Source organism: Penaeus monodon, chromosome 10 (assembly GCF_015228065.2).
Source record: "Penaeus monodon isolate SGIC_2016 chromosome 10, NSTDA_Pmon_1, whole genome shotgun sequence".
Classification (NCBI taxonomy): domain Eukaryota; kingdom Metazoa; phylum Arthropoda; class Malacostraca; order Decapoda; family Penaeidae; genus Penaeus; species Penaeus monodon.
Genome location: NC_051395.1, coordinates 32,963,964 through 32,979,245, shown reverse-complemented (window position 1 = coordinate 32,979,245; position 15,282 = coordinate 32,963,964).

Sequence of the window (15,282 nt, the reverse complement as noted above, 5' to 3'; positions counted from 1 at the left end):
AAATTTTTTTCCCTTTTTCGCTCTGGCTTTTTTTCTCTCGCCTCTTCGCTACGCTCTTTCTTTTCTGTCTTCCCCTTTTTTTCCCCCTCTTCTTTCACTCTATCGCCCCGTCCTCTTTTTTTTTTTATTTTCCTCTCTTCCGAATCTTCTTGCACCGTCCTTTAGGCCCCCTTTCGGGTTTTTCATTTTTTAATTCTTTAACTTGCATCTTATCTTCTCTTTTTTTCCCCCTCTTTTGTCTCTTGCTCGCTCAAAAAACATAGTGCTATTTTGTATGGGGTTGTGTGAGAGAATAAGTATGTGTGATTATGTGTTTTGTTTCTTTATTCTGTGAAGGGGCGTGTGTCACTGGTGACCACGGTGACGCGTGGGAATCTTGCCCCCAAAGGACATCCATTGGGTTAGCTGAGATTTTGGATACTCCCCCAAAAAAGCTTTTTTTTTTTTTTTTTTTTTTTTTCCATTATTCTATTTACTATTTACATGATCAATTTTTTGTACCGGGAACGTCTTCGTGGCGTATCTACTTTTTTTTTGTGTATTTTTATAAAATGCTGAGGTCCCGGGCTGCCAAAATGAGCATACCGTTTTTGATGATTCACAACGCGGTATTTTGTGTTTGTTTTGCACCCGCCGGTCTGTATATTTTTACTTCGCCCACTATCGCCCATCTCCGCCTTCCTTCTTCCCCCCCTCTCTCCTTTCCCCATTTTTTCCCTTTGCCCTCCCCCCTTTTCCCTTCTCCCTCTTCATTTCCCCATCTCCCTCTTCCTCCTCAACCTCCCCCCCCCTTCCCCTTCCCCTCTCCCTCTTCCTACTTCCCCCATCTCCCTTTTTTCCCCCCCTCTCCCCCTCCTCCCCTCTCCCCCTCCCCCTTTTGGGCGTCCACTTAAACTGGCTCCTCCCCCCCCCGAGGCACCAGGTGTACGTATCGCTGGCGTGGCGTGGCGTTTGATCCTCGGGTGGATGGAAATACAGCTCGCGTGGCGCGGGTGTATGGGGGGCGGGGGGACGGACGCATCATAGATTGCCATTAACCCTCTTTAAGGTCTCGTGACACATCACCCTGACGCCCGGGGTTTGAGAGCGGGGGGCGGCCTCCCCGGGTATCCAAGGTAGGAAAGGCCACGGGCGTGGGGTTTTGCACAGGGACAAAAAGGAGGTTTGACGGGGGCGGGGGTTTAGAAAGGTTCCGGTAGGGATCGCGGGGTGGGGTATCCTCGGAAAAACGTTGGGGCCTTTTAAAGATCCAAAACAACCAGTAGTGAGGCGGAATTAGCATGTGGACCGTGCCATTTGAAAAAATATTTGGGGGGGATTTTTTTATTTGAGTTGATCACGGCGAAACAAATCAGGGAAAACCCGTTTTTGATCTACTGTAAAAAAAAGCAAAAAATCCATTTTCTTAATTATAAACTGTATAAAGGAAATGATGGGGACCTACTGTTCCTTCCTGGGGTGGTGTGTGAGTGAGAAAAAAACCATACACACAGACGCCCGTCTGGGGCAGGCTTTGGGAGGCCGATAGTTACAAAAAAGTCACATTTGATGTGAACGGAAAATTTTATAGGCTGAAGAAAATGTAAAATTTCTAAAAATAGAGACGAGACCTACTTTTTATTCATTCCATTGGGGGGGAGGGAGTGAGAGGTGTTTCTTATTTTTTGTGATATAGAAAGACAGAATTCCAAGTGTCGATGAAGGAGACAGAAGGAGGGGGTTAGAAGGAGTGGGGAATGGCGTAGAAAAAGGGGGGGAAAGGATAGATATGGGGGGCAGGGGGGGAAGGGGGGTCGCAGATAGGGGATGGAAGAAGAGGGGAGGAAGGTTGGGTAAAAAAAGGGGTTTGGGGGAAACGGAGAAGGGGGGGGGGCGGGGGGGCGGGGTAGTTTTAATGACGGCAGTTTTTTTTTGGGATCCGGGCATGCGAAAATTTCCTTAAACGGTTTGGGGTTTTGAAGCCGTCTCTCCCCCCTCTCCCTCCCTCTCTCTCGCGGAGGGGGAATAGGTAGGTAATTTAGGTCTAGAAAGAGTGAGGGAATTTGGGGTTCGTTGATATAAAGATAGGGGTAGAGAAGTAAGAGTAGGGGGAGGAATGGGAAACACACACCATACTTTCTTCTTCTTTTAACGGTAGGTTCATGTCTGAGCCGCCGTGGTCACGCAGATACTAATTTAGTTTTTCAGTTGTGATGCTCTTGAGTGAGTACGGGGTAGGGCCCCAGTTCCTTTCCAGGAGAGTGCCGTGTTCCTTTTTTAGGTAACTTTCTCTCTTTTTATGGGGGCTTGGGACCGCACGATTTGGGGTTTGGGGCCACCCGTGGTATTAGGAATCGGGTACGTTCCCTTGCCCAAAGGGAAAAACGCCCCGGCCCGGTGACTCAAACCCTCAAACTCAATTGCCGTCGTGACAGTCTGGAGTCCGACGCTCAAAACCATTCGGCCACCGCGGCCCCCCATAATCATATATATATATAAATTAATATTATAATATATAAATATATATTTCATTTTTTAAACGGTAGGTTCTGTCGAGCCGCCGGGTCACAGCATGATACTTAAATTCAGTTTTCATGTTTGTGCTCTTGGAGTAGTCGTGGTAGGGTCCCGTTCCTTTCCAGGGAGGGGCCCCGGTGGTCCCTTTTTTTGGGAAAATCTTTCTCTTATTTATCCGGGTTTGGGGACCCCCGGCTTGGGGGGTTTGGCCACCCTGGCTAGCAGGCAATCGAGGTGAAGTTCCTTGCCCAAGGGAACAACGCGGCGGTGGGTGACTCGAACCCGAACTCAATTGCCGTCGTGACAGTCTTGATCCGCGCTCTAACCATTGGGCCCCACCGCGGCCTTGACATCAGGGGCTTCCGATTTTCTTGGAATTTTAGGCGGGGGTTTTGCCTTCCCTTCCCCCCGGTTTTTTTTTTTTTTTTTTTTTTTTTTTTTTTTTTTTTTTTTTTTTCCCGAGTCACCATCTCTATTTAACCCGGGCACTGATTTGGGGCTGACTTGGCCCCCCAGTGGTGGCGGAACGAGGTAAAGTTCCTTGCCTAAGGGAAAAAACGCGGCGGTCGGTGACTCGAACCCTCCACACAAACCACACACCACAACACACACACACCAAAACCAACCCACACCACACACACACCCCCAATGTGTGTCGCCGGGGTACCCCTTAACGTAAAATATTGAACAAGTAAAGAAACCCCAAAGAGAGTCTTACCCAGTATACCCAAGGGCGAGTAGACCTAACCTTTTTTGTATGGGGTTTTTCGCACCCCAATGCCTATCGGCAAGTGGAAAAAGGTTATAGCTTTTGACCTGGCTCAGGATCAACGTGGGAAACGTGAAAACGGGGACCAGAGTACTGTTGTTAGTGTAGGGTGTTTTAAACCATGGGAAATTTGGGTCTTTTGGCAAAAAAAAACCAAAGAAGAAATGTGTATAAAAAAAAAAAGAACCAATAAAAAGAAAGAAAGAAGGGCCGGCTGAGCGAAAAAATGTGTGACAAAAAGTCGTCAGCTCAAGCAGACCCCACACTAGGTGCTCAAACCGTTACCCGGTAGTTACTCGAACAATTATTGTAGGGAAATTTTCCCCATTTTTAACTTAAAAAAATTCTAAAACCCAGTTTAAAGGCAATTTTAAATAAGTCAATAAAAATAAGTAAAAAACAATCTTTCAGTTTTCCTTTTGATTTTTAAAAATCCAAGTTTTGGGAGACCGACATCCTAAAAGGTCAGTGGGGAGTTTCCTTTTAAATTGGGGAATGTTAAATTTTGATAAAAAATAAGAAAACCCTACGCCCGCTCGGAAACACCCAGGGGTGGCCTGCGGCGGGATCGCCCCCCGAAACATTTCACGCTTGTTAAAGTATAAATTAAAATTAAAATTTTGAAATTTATTCGAGAAATTAATAATTTTAGGGAAATTAAATAAATTCGATGTTACCATTTGGGGAGATTTTTTATCTGTTATGGATATATATATTAATTTAGTGCTTGAATTGATGGAAAAAATTAAATATATAAATTTGTATGCTTTTTTGAACACACAATTTCATGAAACATATCTTAAAGTCATAAAAACATTCTTGAATCTGAAATAATTTAAAATTCATGAAAGTTTTTTTAAATCTGAAAAATATTGTGCTATATTATTTTAAGTATTTTACTTATTTTGCATATATTTTTTAAATGTTGCTGGTATATGTATGAGTGCTCATACCAAAGGGAAAATATAACAAAAAATTTGTGCGAAACTCGTGTAAAAAATATTTTCTTTTATTTTAAAATCTTGCAAAATCAGGATATTTTTTTTTTATTGAGATGTTAGCCCCAATTTGGGGCGATTCCCGTTGGGGTTATTCGCAAAGAGGGGGTAGAGCGAAAAAATTAATTAATTTAATTAAAAAATTAAATTTAATCATAAAAATAAAAGTCACTAGTGTGTGCTTTGTCTCCCTAGTGTGAAAAAAAAAAAATGCTCAGCTCAATTGCTTATTTTAATAAAAAAGCAAAAATAAAAAAAAAAGTCCCCACTAGTGTGTGCTTTGTCTACGCTAGTGTTAAAAAAATAAAAAGTCTCAGCTCAATTGCTATATTAAAAAATAAGCAAAATAAAAAAAAAAGTCCCTATTGTGTAGTTTTGTCTCCGCTATGTGAAAAAAGTGCTCAGAAAATTTGCTTACATTAAAAAATAAAGCAAAAATAAACCCCCTTTGTGAATAACTAATTTTTTTGGGGGAAAATCTTCCACTTGTGCCCAAAAAAAATATCCCAAAAATATTATATAGCTAAAAATTAATGCATAAAAAAATTAACTAAAAAAACTTAAAATCACTAGTAAAAAATTTTGTGGTCCACTAGTATGGAAAATTATACTCGATTCTGTCACATACAAAATTCCCCCTGTCTTAATTTTAATAAAAAAAGGTGAATGCAAATAAAGCCTACTTTCTTGATTAGGGGTCCAAAGGCAAAAGTAATTGCTTTAAATTCGTGTGTAATCAAAAGTTGGGTTTTAAACATTTAATAATAGTAATAAAATATACCATATTACACTAAAAGTAAACTGTTCCACAAAAATCAATAGTACTGAATTGAAAATAAGAAATCGTAAAAATATCATAAGTCAATGAACTTGAAAGGTTGACACGTGACGGGTTTTATAAGTCGGAAGCATAGGTCCATTACCATTAAATAAGGTGTTTTATTAAAGCCACTCAATCAAGTGGGAAAGGAAACGGGGGTTTTCATTTTCAGCCGCCAGCGAGAGCCGGGGACACCCTCAGAGAACTTTATGAAAATTGGACCTCCCCCAGAATGTCCAAAAATTTTTAAGAGTTTACAGAGAAGTTGGGGGGAAGAGTGGCAGTTAAAAAAGGCTTTTATTTTCCGTTTTTGTTTCGAGGGAATTGACAAACACCTTTCAGGGGCCAGACAGTGTGCCCTGACGGGGGAACTGGTTTGCTATTATAGGGGCCGATCCCCGCGATCGAGTGGACTGATAAAGGGGTTAAAAAATGTTGTAGTTAAATCGCACTAGATGCCGGCAGCAGCAGCCAGTTGTGAAAGACTAAAAACCCAAAGACGGGATAGCTTTTAAAGGAACTTTCCTAAAATATTTTCCAAAAATCTTCCTCACTAATGTTTTTTTTGACAGGTTGAGACCACAAAGATCCGGGGGGGGAAAAAATTAGAGAATTACAATGTAGATTGCGGGTTCTTGTTGAAAAGGAAATTCAATGATCCAACAAAGGAACCTCTATGCGCTATCTGGCGGGAAGGGGGCGTTTTGTGAAAATTTTTCCCCCGCCTTTTGCCCAAGATTATCTATTCCAATATGTTACCCCATGGGGAGTTTTTAGCCAGGGTTTGGAGTCAGGAAACAACACCCAGGGGCAAAATTAGTTTATGGGGAAAACAATAAATAAAAAAAAGTACTGTTAAGCCTTGCCTAAAAGGCCCAAACCAAAACCAGGGCCTAAATCAAAACCCAAGAAAAATGAATATGGACCCACACACAGGGGTCTGATGCAACATCAGTGGTCCCAGCTTCTACGCCCTCCTTCAAAAATTTCAATAAAAAAGGAAATTACCTTCGTAAGTTTGCAAGAAAAATGGTCTGACATAGATATTGTTTCGATTGGGGGGACAAGCTCCAGGACCCTCTCGACAGCATGCAACAATAGTGACTGAAAACTGTGGAAGTACGGGTAATCAAAAAAACTTACCATTCCATTCAAATTGGAAACCCCTGGGTCTTACAATAATCCCCAAAAACGACCCCAGGAACCCTAGGAAAAAGTCAAAAAATCAAAAAAATCAGTGGGGAAACGGAAACCGACCAAAAAAAACCAAGTGACTGATAAAACCCTTAGGCAATCGGGTCCCAAAATCAAAAGTTTAGTAAATTGCCATGCCAAATTAAGGGTAAAGGATTGATATTTTTAAAAATGTAGTAGTAGGGGGCAGCGAAAGAAAGTTTTTGTTTGATACGGGTCCCGAAGTACCTTAGTGCTTTACCCTATTGCCAGCTTCGAAAAAAAGGGGACTTACAAGACTAAGTATGCCCTTTTCTACAATGGGTCTATGTTAAAACTCTGGATGGTTCCCTAACTGTGGTTTTTAAATTCCCTTTGACTCATCTTTGGCTTTTATTTAAAGGATGTGGATTACCTACGAGATATTATTGGTTAGTTTTTATTCTTTCCCTGGGGTGGGTTTTTTTTTTTAAAAACCATTTGAGTGCAAAAAAATTAAAAAAGGGAAACCTGCGGGCTTATACCATCTAGCTCACAAAAAACCAGTTTTGCTACTCTGCCAGGGAAGTAGATAAAATTTGGGAGCAGATATTTTAAGTGTTCTGATAAAAAATACTCTAAAATTTTACTTAGGGAAAGGTCACTCTCAGACCTTTTGGGCATGTTTTGCTACATCTCAGTGTGTTGAGGGGGTTTTTCGGGCGGTACTGTAGGGATGGTAGTCAGGAGTTGTCATAGCAGAGGGCTCTTGGGGTAATATTCGGCTCTTCATACCAAGGGGCATTTTTACAAATAAAAACTTGTTGAGAAAAGGGTTGTACATTGTTAAAAAACAAAAAGGGATGAGTATTGGTTAAATTCCCAATTTAAATGTCCAACCGAAGGGTAAAATTAATATCGATTCCCCAGTGGGGGATGAAACATTTGTTAAAAGGGAATACCGGGCCAAAAAATCAGTAAACCCAAACATTCACGGTGAATCATAGTAGGTGCACTCGTAAACTTCTCGGAAAGTTGAGAGAGCAAAAATACTTTGTTTCCTGATCTAAAAAGAAAAGAAAATAAAGTCGCAAATCTAACAAAAAGTAGGACAAGCATTTTCACTAAGATAAAAACCTCTTACTGTAGCAACTCATTTCTTCCCTGAAATTTGGACAGTAGGGCCGCCAGTGTTAAAAGGGCCTACCAAAAATTCGCAAAGTATCGGGGGGGAAATTTAAGACCAATTGAGGCTGTTGAGAAAGGGATATTAGGTGCTCTAGTCACCTACAATGTCCTCTTGTCCCTGTAAAAAAGAAGACAAACCTTAGTTTTTAGATTTTCGCGCACTAAAAAAAGTAATCGGGGGTGACAGATATCCCTTTCCCAAATAGATTCTTTTTGAGAAGTTAGGTAGAATAGACTTTTTTTCATCATTAGACATGCGCCAGGGTATCACAAATTTTCCCTTAACTTCTGAGAGCTGTCCCCAAGACTGCTTTCCCCAACACCAAATGGAATTATGAGTTACTTCTCGGGCCCTTTGGTTAAAGGATGCTCCCTCGTTTTTTTCAAAAAAGCAATTAATCAGCTTTTGCAGGGCTAAAAGGAAAATCACCATGGTAATTTTGATGAAAAGTTGTCTTGGATCCCCAGGGGGGAAAAACCCCGTACAAACTTGAGGGTATTTTAAAGATTAAAACAAAGTAACCTTTCCCTTAAAAATTTGGGGAAAGTGTAGTTTCTTCCAAAAAGAGAAAAGATTTTGGGAAAATAAATTTCCCGTAAAGGTTTAGACCTAGGGAGAAAATTTGGAATCGCGGAACTTTCCCCAAAAACCCGTGGGATTGAAGAGCTGCAGTCATTTCTTGGGCTTGCAAATTTTTATCGAAAACTTTGAAATTTTTAAAAAAAGTCCAAACCCTTACTGAATGCAAAGGGGTTTTCAGCTTAATAACGCAAAATCTCCCCTTAATGGTCAAATGGCCTGAAACTTTTAATGATCTTAAAGAATTGCTTCTAAAGAGGTAACTCTTTCTTATCCCCGATTTGCAAAAAATTTATTCTGAATACGGGTCTAGTGAAATTTTCTGTTGGGGGGTACTCCGCAACATGAAATAATGGGGATTTGCGTCCAAAAATTTTTTCAGTCGACTCTGAAAGAGAGCGAAGTTAAAATATTCCCCGATTGAAGGAAGCCCCAGCAGTAAATGTTGGTCTCACGTAAAAAGTCTATTTTCTAGGGTTTCCATCAAAGGGGCCTGACTGACCACTTGTTTTGGCTTTTTTTTATGCAGGGGCCAATTCCCCGGGTTCTGCGTTTTCAGATGTCGTTGCTGATTTTTAGCTAGAGTTACTTAATGCTGGGAAAAAAAATTGTGTGGCTGTGCACTATGAAAAAAATGCGATCCCCCCTTGATACTATATTGGTCGGCTGTGACCGGGGTGGAAGAGAATCTTAATAAAGACACGAGAGATGTGATAAACCCGGGACCCACTAAAGTTAGGGTGGTCAGAGCTCATCCATTATGGGGTCGGTAAAGAGGTACCAGGGGGGAAATAAATGAGTTCCCGATTAAATAGATGTCAAGATTTCAAATACTACAAGATGGAATTCTCTATCATACCCCTGTCTATATATGATGTAACACCCGGTTTTATTCCGACTCGTATAAAAAACCTGCATTGATCCCCCATTGCCTTCCCTTAGCAGGTCATGGAGGGGTCCAGGTTTACCCCTTGGGGGGACTAAAAGTTTTCATTCGGCCGGCTTCAAAGACGTCCCAAAAAAATGTAAAATCCCCTTTGTGTGTGCCTTAAATGTGCCAAAGAGGGGGTGTGCCCGCTCCGCTGCGTCGGTTTTCCCGGTGAAAGAGAAAATTTAGCGTATACACCTAAAATTTGGTAGGCCCCCTTCCTTTCAAAAGAAAGGGGCAAAAATATGTGCTGACGTAATTTGTCCTGCCCCATTCCCGATGCTGCCCAAAACAAACAAGAAACAAAGGAATAGCCCAAGCTTTTTAAACACATGTTGTCACATCCATGGGTTCCAAACTTAAAACAATGGTGGGAGAATTTTTAAATGAATTTTTTAAAGACATTTGGGGTTGTTTCGTAAAAAGAACACTCAACTCCATTCCATCCTCAAGTAATGGGTTGGTGGGGGGGGTGTAAAAGGGGCCCTAATGCAAAAATTGAGGAGTATGACTTGCAACCTAAAGAATGGGGTACCTCTCCCCCTTTGCTGTATTTTCATCAAATTTTGCATAATAGGAAAACCTGATCTCCTCATTCCTTTGTCAACAGGTCCCTCAATACCTTTTTTTAAAATTCTTTCAGAAAGGTCCCGGGACAATGTAAGGACCGAGAGTAAAACTTTGTTATTGCAAAAAAGTCTATAACGTGCAGCTGACTTAAGAAAGGGGCAGTTTACCGTGAAAGAACCAGCACGATCCCGGGTGAAATTGAAGTTTCACGTGGTATATAATTCTCGCCCCAAGCAGGGTTGTCAAAAAAATTTCAAACCCTTTTTTTGGGGCCTTACCGTGTAGTACCAAATTAGTGATAATCTACAGGCTAAAAAACATTCGGTCTGGTCGTGAAATTTTTGTGCACACTGATAGAATTAAATGAAGGAGCATGCTCTCACAGAGTAAAAACGTGAGGAAGGGATACCCAGTTCTGATCAAAATTAAAAAGTGACAGTGAGGAAGAGATGCCTTCTTCCCAATCCCAGGGTTTTGACAAGGAATTGGGTATGGACTTTAGGGGAGGGGAAAAACTTTTCAGGTGGCCCCCCCTACAATCTCCGGGCCAAATTTTCTACCACCCAAGTCACTAGAACAAGGGAAATAACCCTTTTTAAAGAGTATAATTTAAGTGGAGTGAGTGAAGCAGGAAGGAAATAGGTTTTAAATATGTGCTAAACGAAATATTGGATGTTCCATTCCCAATTTCCGCCACCTGAGATAAAATTTAGCATAATATAAATAGAATGTGCTGATGCTGGAGATTTTCTATTGGTTCTCCATGCCAATTTTTTTTTTTTCAGCCCTTCTTGAGCACTATAAAAATAGAATGTCTGATGCTGGGGATTTTCCCATTGGTTCTCCAGCCAAAAAATTTTTTTTTAGCCATTCTGGGGACTATAAAAAAAGAATGTGCTGATCTAGATTTTTCCCATATGTTTTCCCTGCCAAATTTTTTTTCAGCCATTCTTGAGCACTATAAAATAGAATTCTGATGCTGGGGATTTTCCATATGGTTTTCCATGCAAATTTTTTTAGCCATCTTGAGCACTTAAAAAATAAATTGCGAGCTGGAGTTTCCATATGGTTCTCCTCCAAATTTTTTCAGCCAAATTTTGAGACAAAAAATAGAATGTGCTGATGCTGGGGGAATTCCTAATTTATTTCACTAGGGTCTCCTGCCAAAATTTTTAACCATTCTAAACCTATGAAAGTAGAGGTTTCCTCATTTTTCATTTCCAAAGGGGTTTGGGTAGTATCGACCCCCGAGGGTAAGGGAAAAATCAATGGACGCATCGCATTTAAGGGGCCCGTCAAGGGGGCGCATTGTTTGGTTTTCCCCTTTTTCGCCTCCCCTCTAATTAAAAAAAAAAAAAAAAAAAAAAAAAAAAAAAAAAAAAAAAAAAAAAAAAAAAATGAAGATTGAGGGATTTCTACATTAAGCCTACATTTTCACAAAAAAAAATCGCGTACTGGCACTGGTGTGGGGTCCTTTTCTTTTAGGGTTTTGGGCTAGCCAATCTAAGGTTTTGGGGAAGCGGGCAGTGAGGTTGCCTTTAAAGCATTTTTCTGGACTCCCCTGTTAGGTTCGCTTCATGCCTTCCGTGGCTATGCTGGGGGGGATCGACGAACTTAACAGAAAAATTTAGAAGTGGAACTGAGGATTACCATAAAAAAAATTTCCCCACTGAAAATTAGAAATAAACACAAGTTCCCCCAAGATTTTTAAAAAGTATATACTCCTTTTGGCAAAAATCAGATTAGCTTTGGTGTTCGTAAAATTAACTTTTAAGTACATCAAGCACTAAGATTTCTTTAACATAGACATAATATTAATAATAATGTATGATATACATGCAGGGGATTTTACAAACTGTTCGAGTACTCCCCGTATAAATTTAGGTTCATGCGTCCTATTGTTTCCCGCTCATGCAGGTTCTCTTTCCGTTTTTTTCCCGTTCATTGCTGTTTTCGATCCGAGACGACGGAAAGACGAGATCCCGCCATCACATCATGTCTTGCCGTGATGATTTTGCGGCTGCGGGAAACCCCAGTTTACAGTTATGGCGCCCTTCATGGAAGTGATGTCCACCCCAGTGGGTTTTCCCGTCCTTTTGGGTGTTGTTACACCATGGAAACCTGTCCTTTTGCTGAAGTCCTGACGTCGGTATCCCTCTTGGGGCTAAAGCCCCGTACTGGAAATGAATAAAAACCCCTTTCGAAACGGTGAAGAAAAAAGGAGATGATCTTTGCAAACCTTATATGGCTCCCCCGCGACATCATAGTGTGCCCCTTTTACATGCAAAAGAACAATTACCTATGCAGACTATGTATCGGGCATTTTTTCCTGATATTCTCTGTCAACAATTCGACAGATATATAGTGTATATCAATTAAATACTATTGTTTTGCTGATATGGGAGGTTTTTTTATCTCGGCGGTCCATGTCCTGGGAGGTTCCAGTTTTTGTGGATAACCCGGGTTTTTATTTTCTCCCATGTTGGGAAAAGTGGAGTTTTTTCCCCCTTTTCCAGCAGCAATACATTAGGACCTGTATCCTTTCATTGCCCCTTTTGGGGATCGTTTTAAGTTTTACTTCTTTCATTCGTGTGGGACACACGAAGCGAAGAAAGGGGGTTGTGTGTACGCCCCCGGGGTATCCCTTAACAGTGAAATATTGAAACAAGTGAAGTAACCCAAGAGAGTCTTACCCAGATATACACCACCTGGCGAGTGACCTAACCTTTGTTTTTATGTGGGTTTGCACCCAATGACCCATCGTCGAAAATGGACAGAGTTTAGCTTTGACCTGGCTCAGGATCAACGTGGGAAAAAGGGGAAAAGTGGGCAACAGATATGTGTTGGGTAGGCGTGTCTTTAAACCCTAGGGGTATGGTCATTTGGCCAAAAAAATAAACCCAAAGAAAAAGTGGATGGAAAAGAAACCCAAAGAAAAAAAGAAAAGTAGAGAGCCAGGCGAGCGACAAAAAGTGTGCGAAAATCTCAGTTCGACGACCCCCCCTAGTGCATCTGAACCTTTTACCCTGAGTTCCGAACAAATTTTTGCGGATCTTCCCAGTTTTTACTTAGAAAAATTTTAGAACCCAAAATTAAAGGGAAAAATTAAAAATCAATAAATAAGAAGTGGGAAAAAAACTTTCAGTTTTCCTCTTGATATTTAAATTTAACCAAGTATTGGAGACCTGACCTCCTCAAAGGTCGGGGGGCATTTTTCCCTTTAAATTTTGGAAATTTTTTTAAATTAGATAAAAAAAGTAAAACCAGACCGCTCGGAAACCCCCACCAAACCCCCACACACACCACAGATGGGTAAGCGGAGGCAAGCAGGCGGGAGGGGAGAGGAAAACGCCAGTAAGAGCCACGAAGACCCCTGAAGGCGATTATTTTTGTGTGTGAAGGTCGTTTAGTATATTGTTTCGGAGGCTTTTTGATACGATCAGTCTGATGCGGGCGGATGTTTGTGTGTGTGTGAGGTGAGCGAGCGTATGCTGACAGCGTGTGCGTGAGCGGTGTGTGTGGTGTGTTATTGTATTGTGTGTGTGTGGTGGTGTGTGTGGTGTGTGTGTGTGTCTATGTATGTGTGTGTAGTAGTTGTACGTAGTTGGGTACGTATGTATGGGTGATGTGTGTTGTATGTATGTTGTAGTATGTATTTAGTATTACAGTATCTGTTTTCGATTGCAGTAGAACAACGAAGGGGAAGTACAAAAAAAACCCCGAATATGCCGAAGGCCCTTTTCGCTTTACTGTTTCGTCAGGGTACCCGATGAACGAAAATGCAAAAAGGCCTTCAGTTATATTCGTGTGTTTTTTGTATTTCCCTTCGTTTTTTACTTAAATCTTTTGACTGAATTCCACCATGTATTACGAGTAGTATGTATGCATGTTGTACGAGGTGTGGTGGTGTTGTGTGTGTGGGTGTGTTGTGTATGTGTATGTGTGGGTGTGTGTGTGTGGTGGTGTGTGTGGTTTGGTGTTTTTTGGTTTTTGTGTGTTTTTGTGTGTGTGGGGTTATCTAAAGAAGAGGTAAACGGGTGCCTGGGGTTTATCCTTCTGTTTTTTAAGCTGTTTGTCCCCCGCGGTAGACTGTTCGATATATATTATATATAATATATTTTTATATAATATAATATATATAATATAAAATTTATATAATTTACCAAGGAGTACGAAACACCCCAAAAATTTAAACCTAAAAAGGGGACACTATAAAAACTGAAGGACTTTTTTTATGTGATGGAAAAGAATAAAAAGATAGATGGATCATTTTTTTTTTCCAAAACCTGTACAAAAGAATAAGATCTAACAACAACATTAATTAGACTAATGCAACGAAGAGAACCCCCGCCACTGCTAGACAAGTTAAAAAGCCAAAAAGAAGTAAGAATAAAAAGAGCCCCGGAATAGATGAAATAACAGCAGAACTAATAAGAATGCGGCAAAGTGTTGAATGCTTTTTTCTAAAAACTCGTAAAAAATATGAAAAAAAGATGGCCAGAAACTGGTAAAATAAATCTTTACTCCCTCCCTAAAAAGGTGACGCACCCCAATGCAACAAAAATGGGAAAAATTGCTTAATAAGACAGCGCAAAATTTGTTGAAATTATGCTGAAAGAATTAAGTGAAGTTAAAGAGGAATTGCAGACAAAACAAGCGGTTTTCGCCCGGAAAAGGTACCAAAAAACCAGATTCAAACAAAAAATTTGATCATAGAGAAAAACAGACAAAAAAAGACCTATCCCCTTTTCTCGTTATGTAAAGTTTTGAACTGTTGATCCCGATATCCTCTGGAAAAAACATGAACGATATAAATTTTTCCAAAAACCATCATCCAACTAAAAGCCACTCGGGTTAACAGAAGGGTTTCAAAGCAACAAGGAGTGCGACGGGTTTTGCTTCTGTCTCCGCACCTTTAACATATTTCTGAAAAAATTATGAGAGGTGCTCTGAGAATTTTAAAGGGAACGTGATGTTGGGATAAAAAAATATCAACTGGGGTACCCGATGATTATTTTTTATTGCCCATATCACGAACTAAACAACTACTAGATAAAATTAGAGAAACAACGAAAAGGGTGGGTTGTTTCTTAATGCCCCAAAAACTAAGATAATGAAAATTCAAGTAACCGGCAATGAACAAAGTGAAATGTTCAATCAATGGAATGTTGTGGAAAAATTAAAGAGTTCATTTCTTGGAGCTGTTTTTAAATAATACATAGATGATTCACCGGAGATAAAAGAAAATTGCCATTGCCCCAAAAAGCCACAATTGCTCTCAAAACATTGGAAAGACCGAAGCATTTCCTTTGGACAAAACTGAGGTATTGAACTCATTTTTTTCCCAATGATCATATGGTTTGGGTTGGGGGTGAAGTAGATAGACAAAAAAAAAGATCATAGTTTTGAAATGTGGTTTTTACGACGATACTATGATTGCGGGCAGAGAAAAAGACGAAAATGAAGTGCAGAAAAATAAATTTAAAGACCGTCTGTTGGACATCTGAACAGGGGGAATTTAAGTTTTTTGGTATGGATGAGAAGTAAAAGTATTGAGAAAAAAATTTCTGACAGGGATGGGGTAGGAAAAAGAGGAAAGGCAAATCGAAAAACAAGTGAGGACACTCAAAATATTGCGGCTGCAGGTACAAGTGGAAAGAAAGCGTAAGCGTTTTAGTGGCGAAGGGGGTGGAGAGGTCCCCGGCTGCTCAAACAGACAACCGTTATTTTTTATGACAAACGCTTAAACAACAGCAAGGGTAACCAGGCCTCACCTCACCT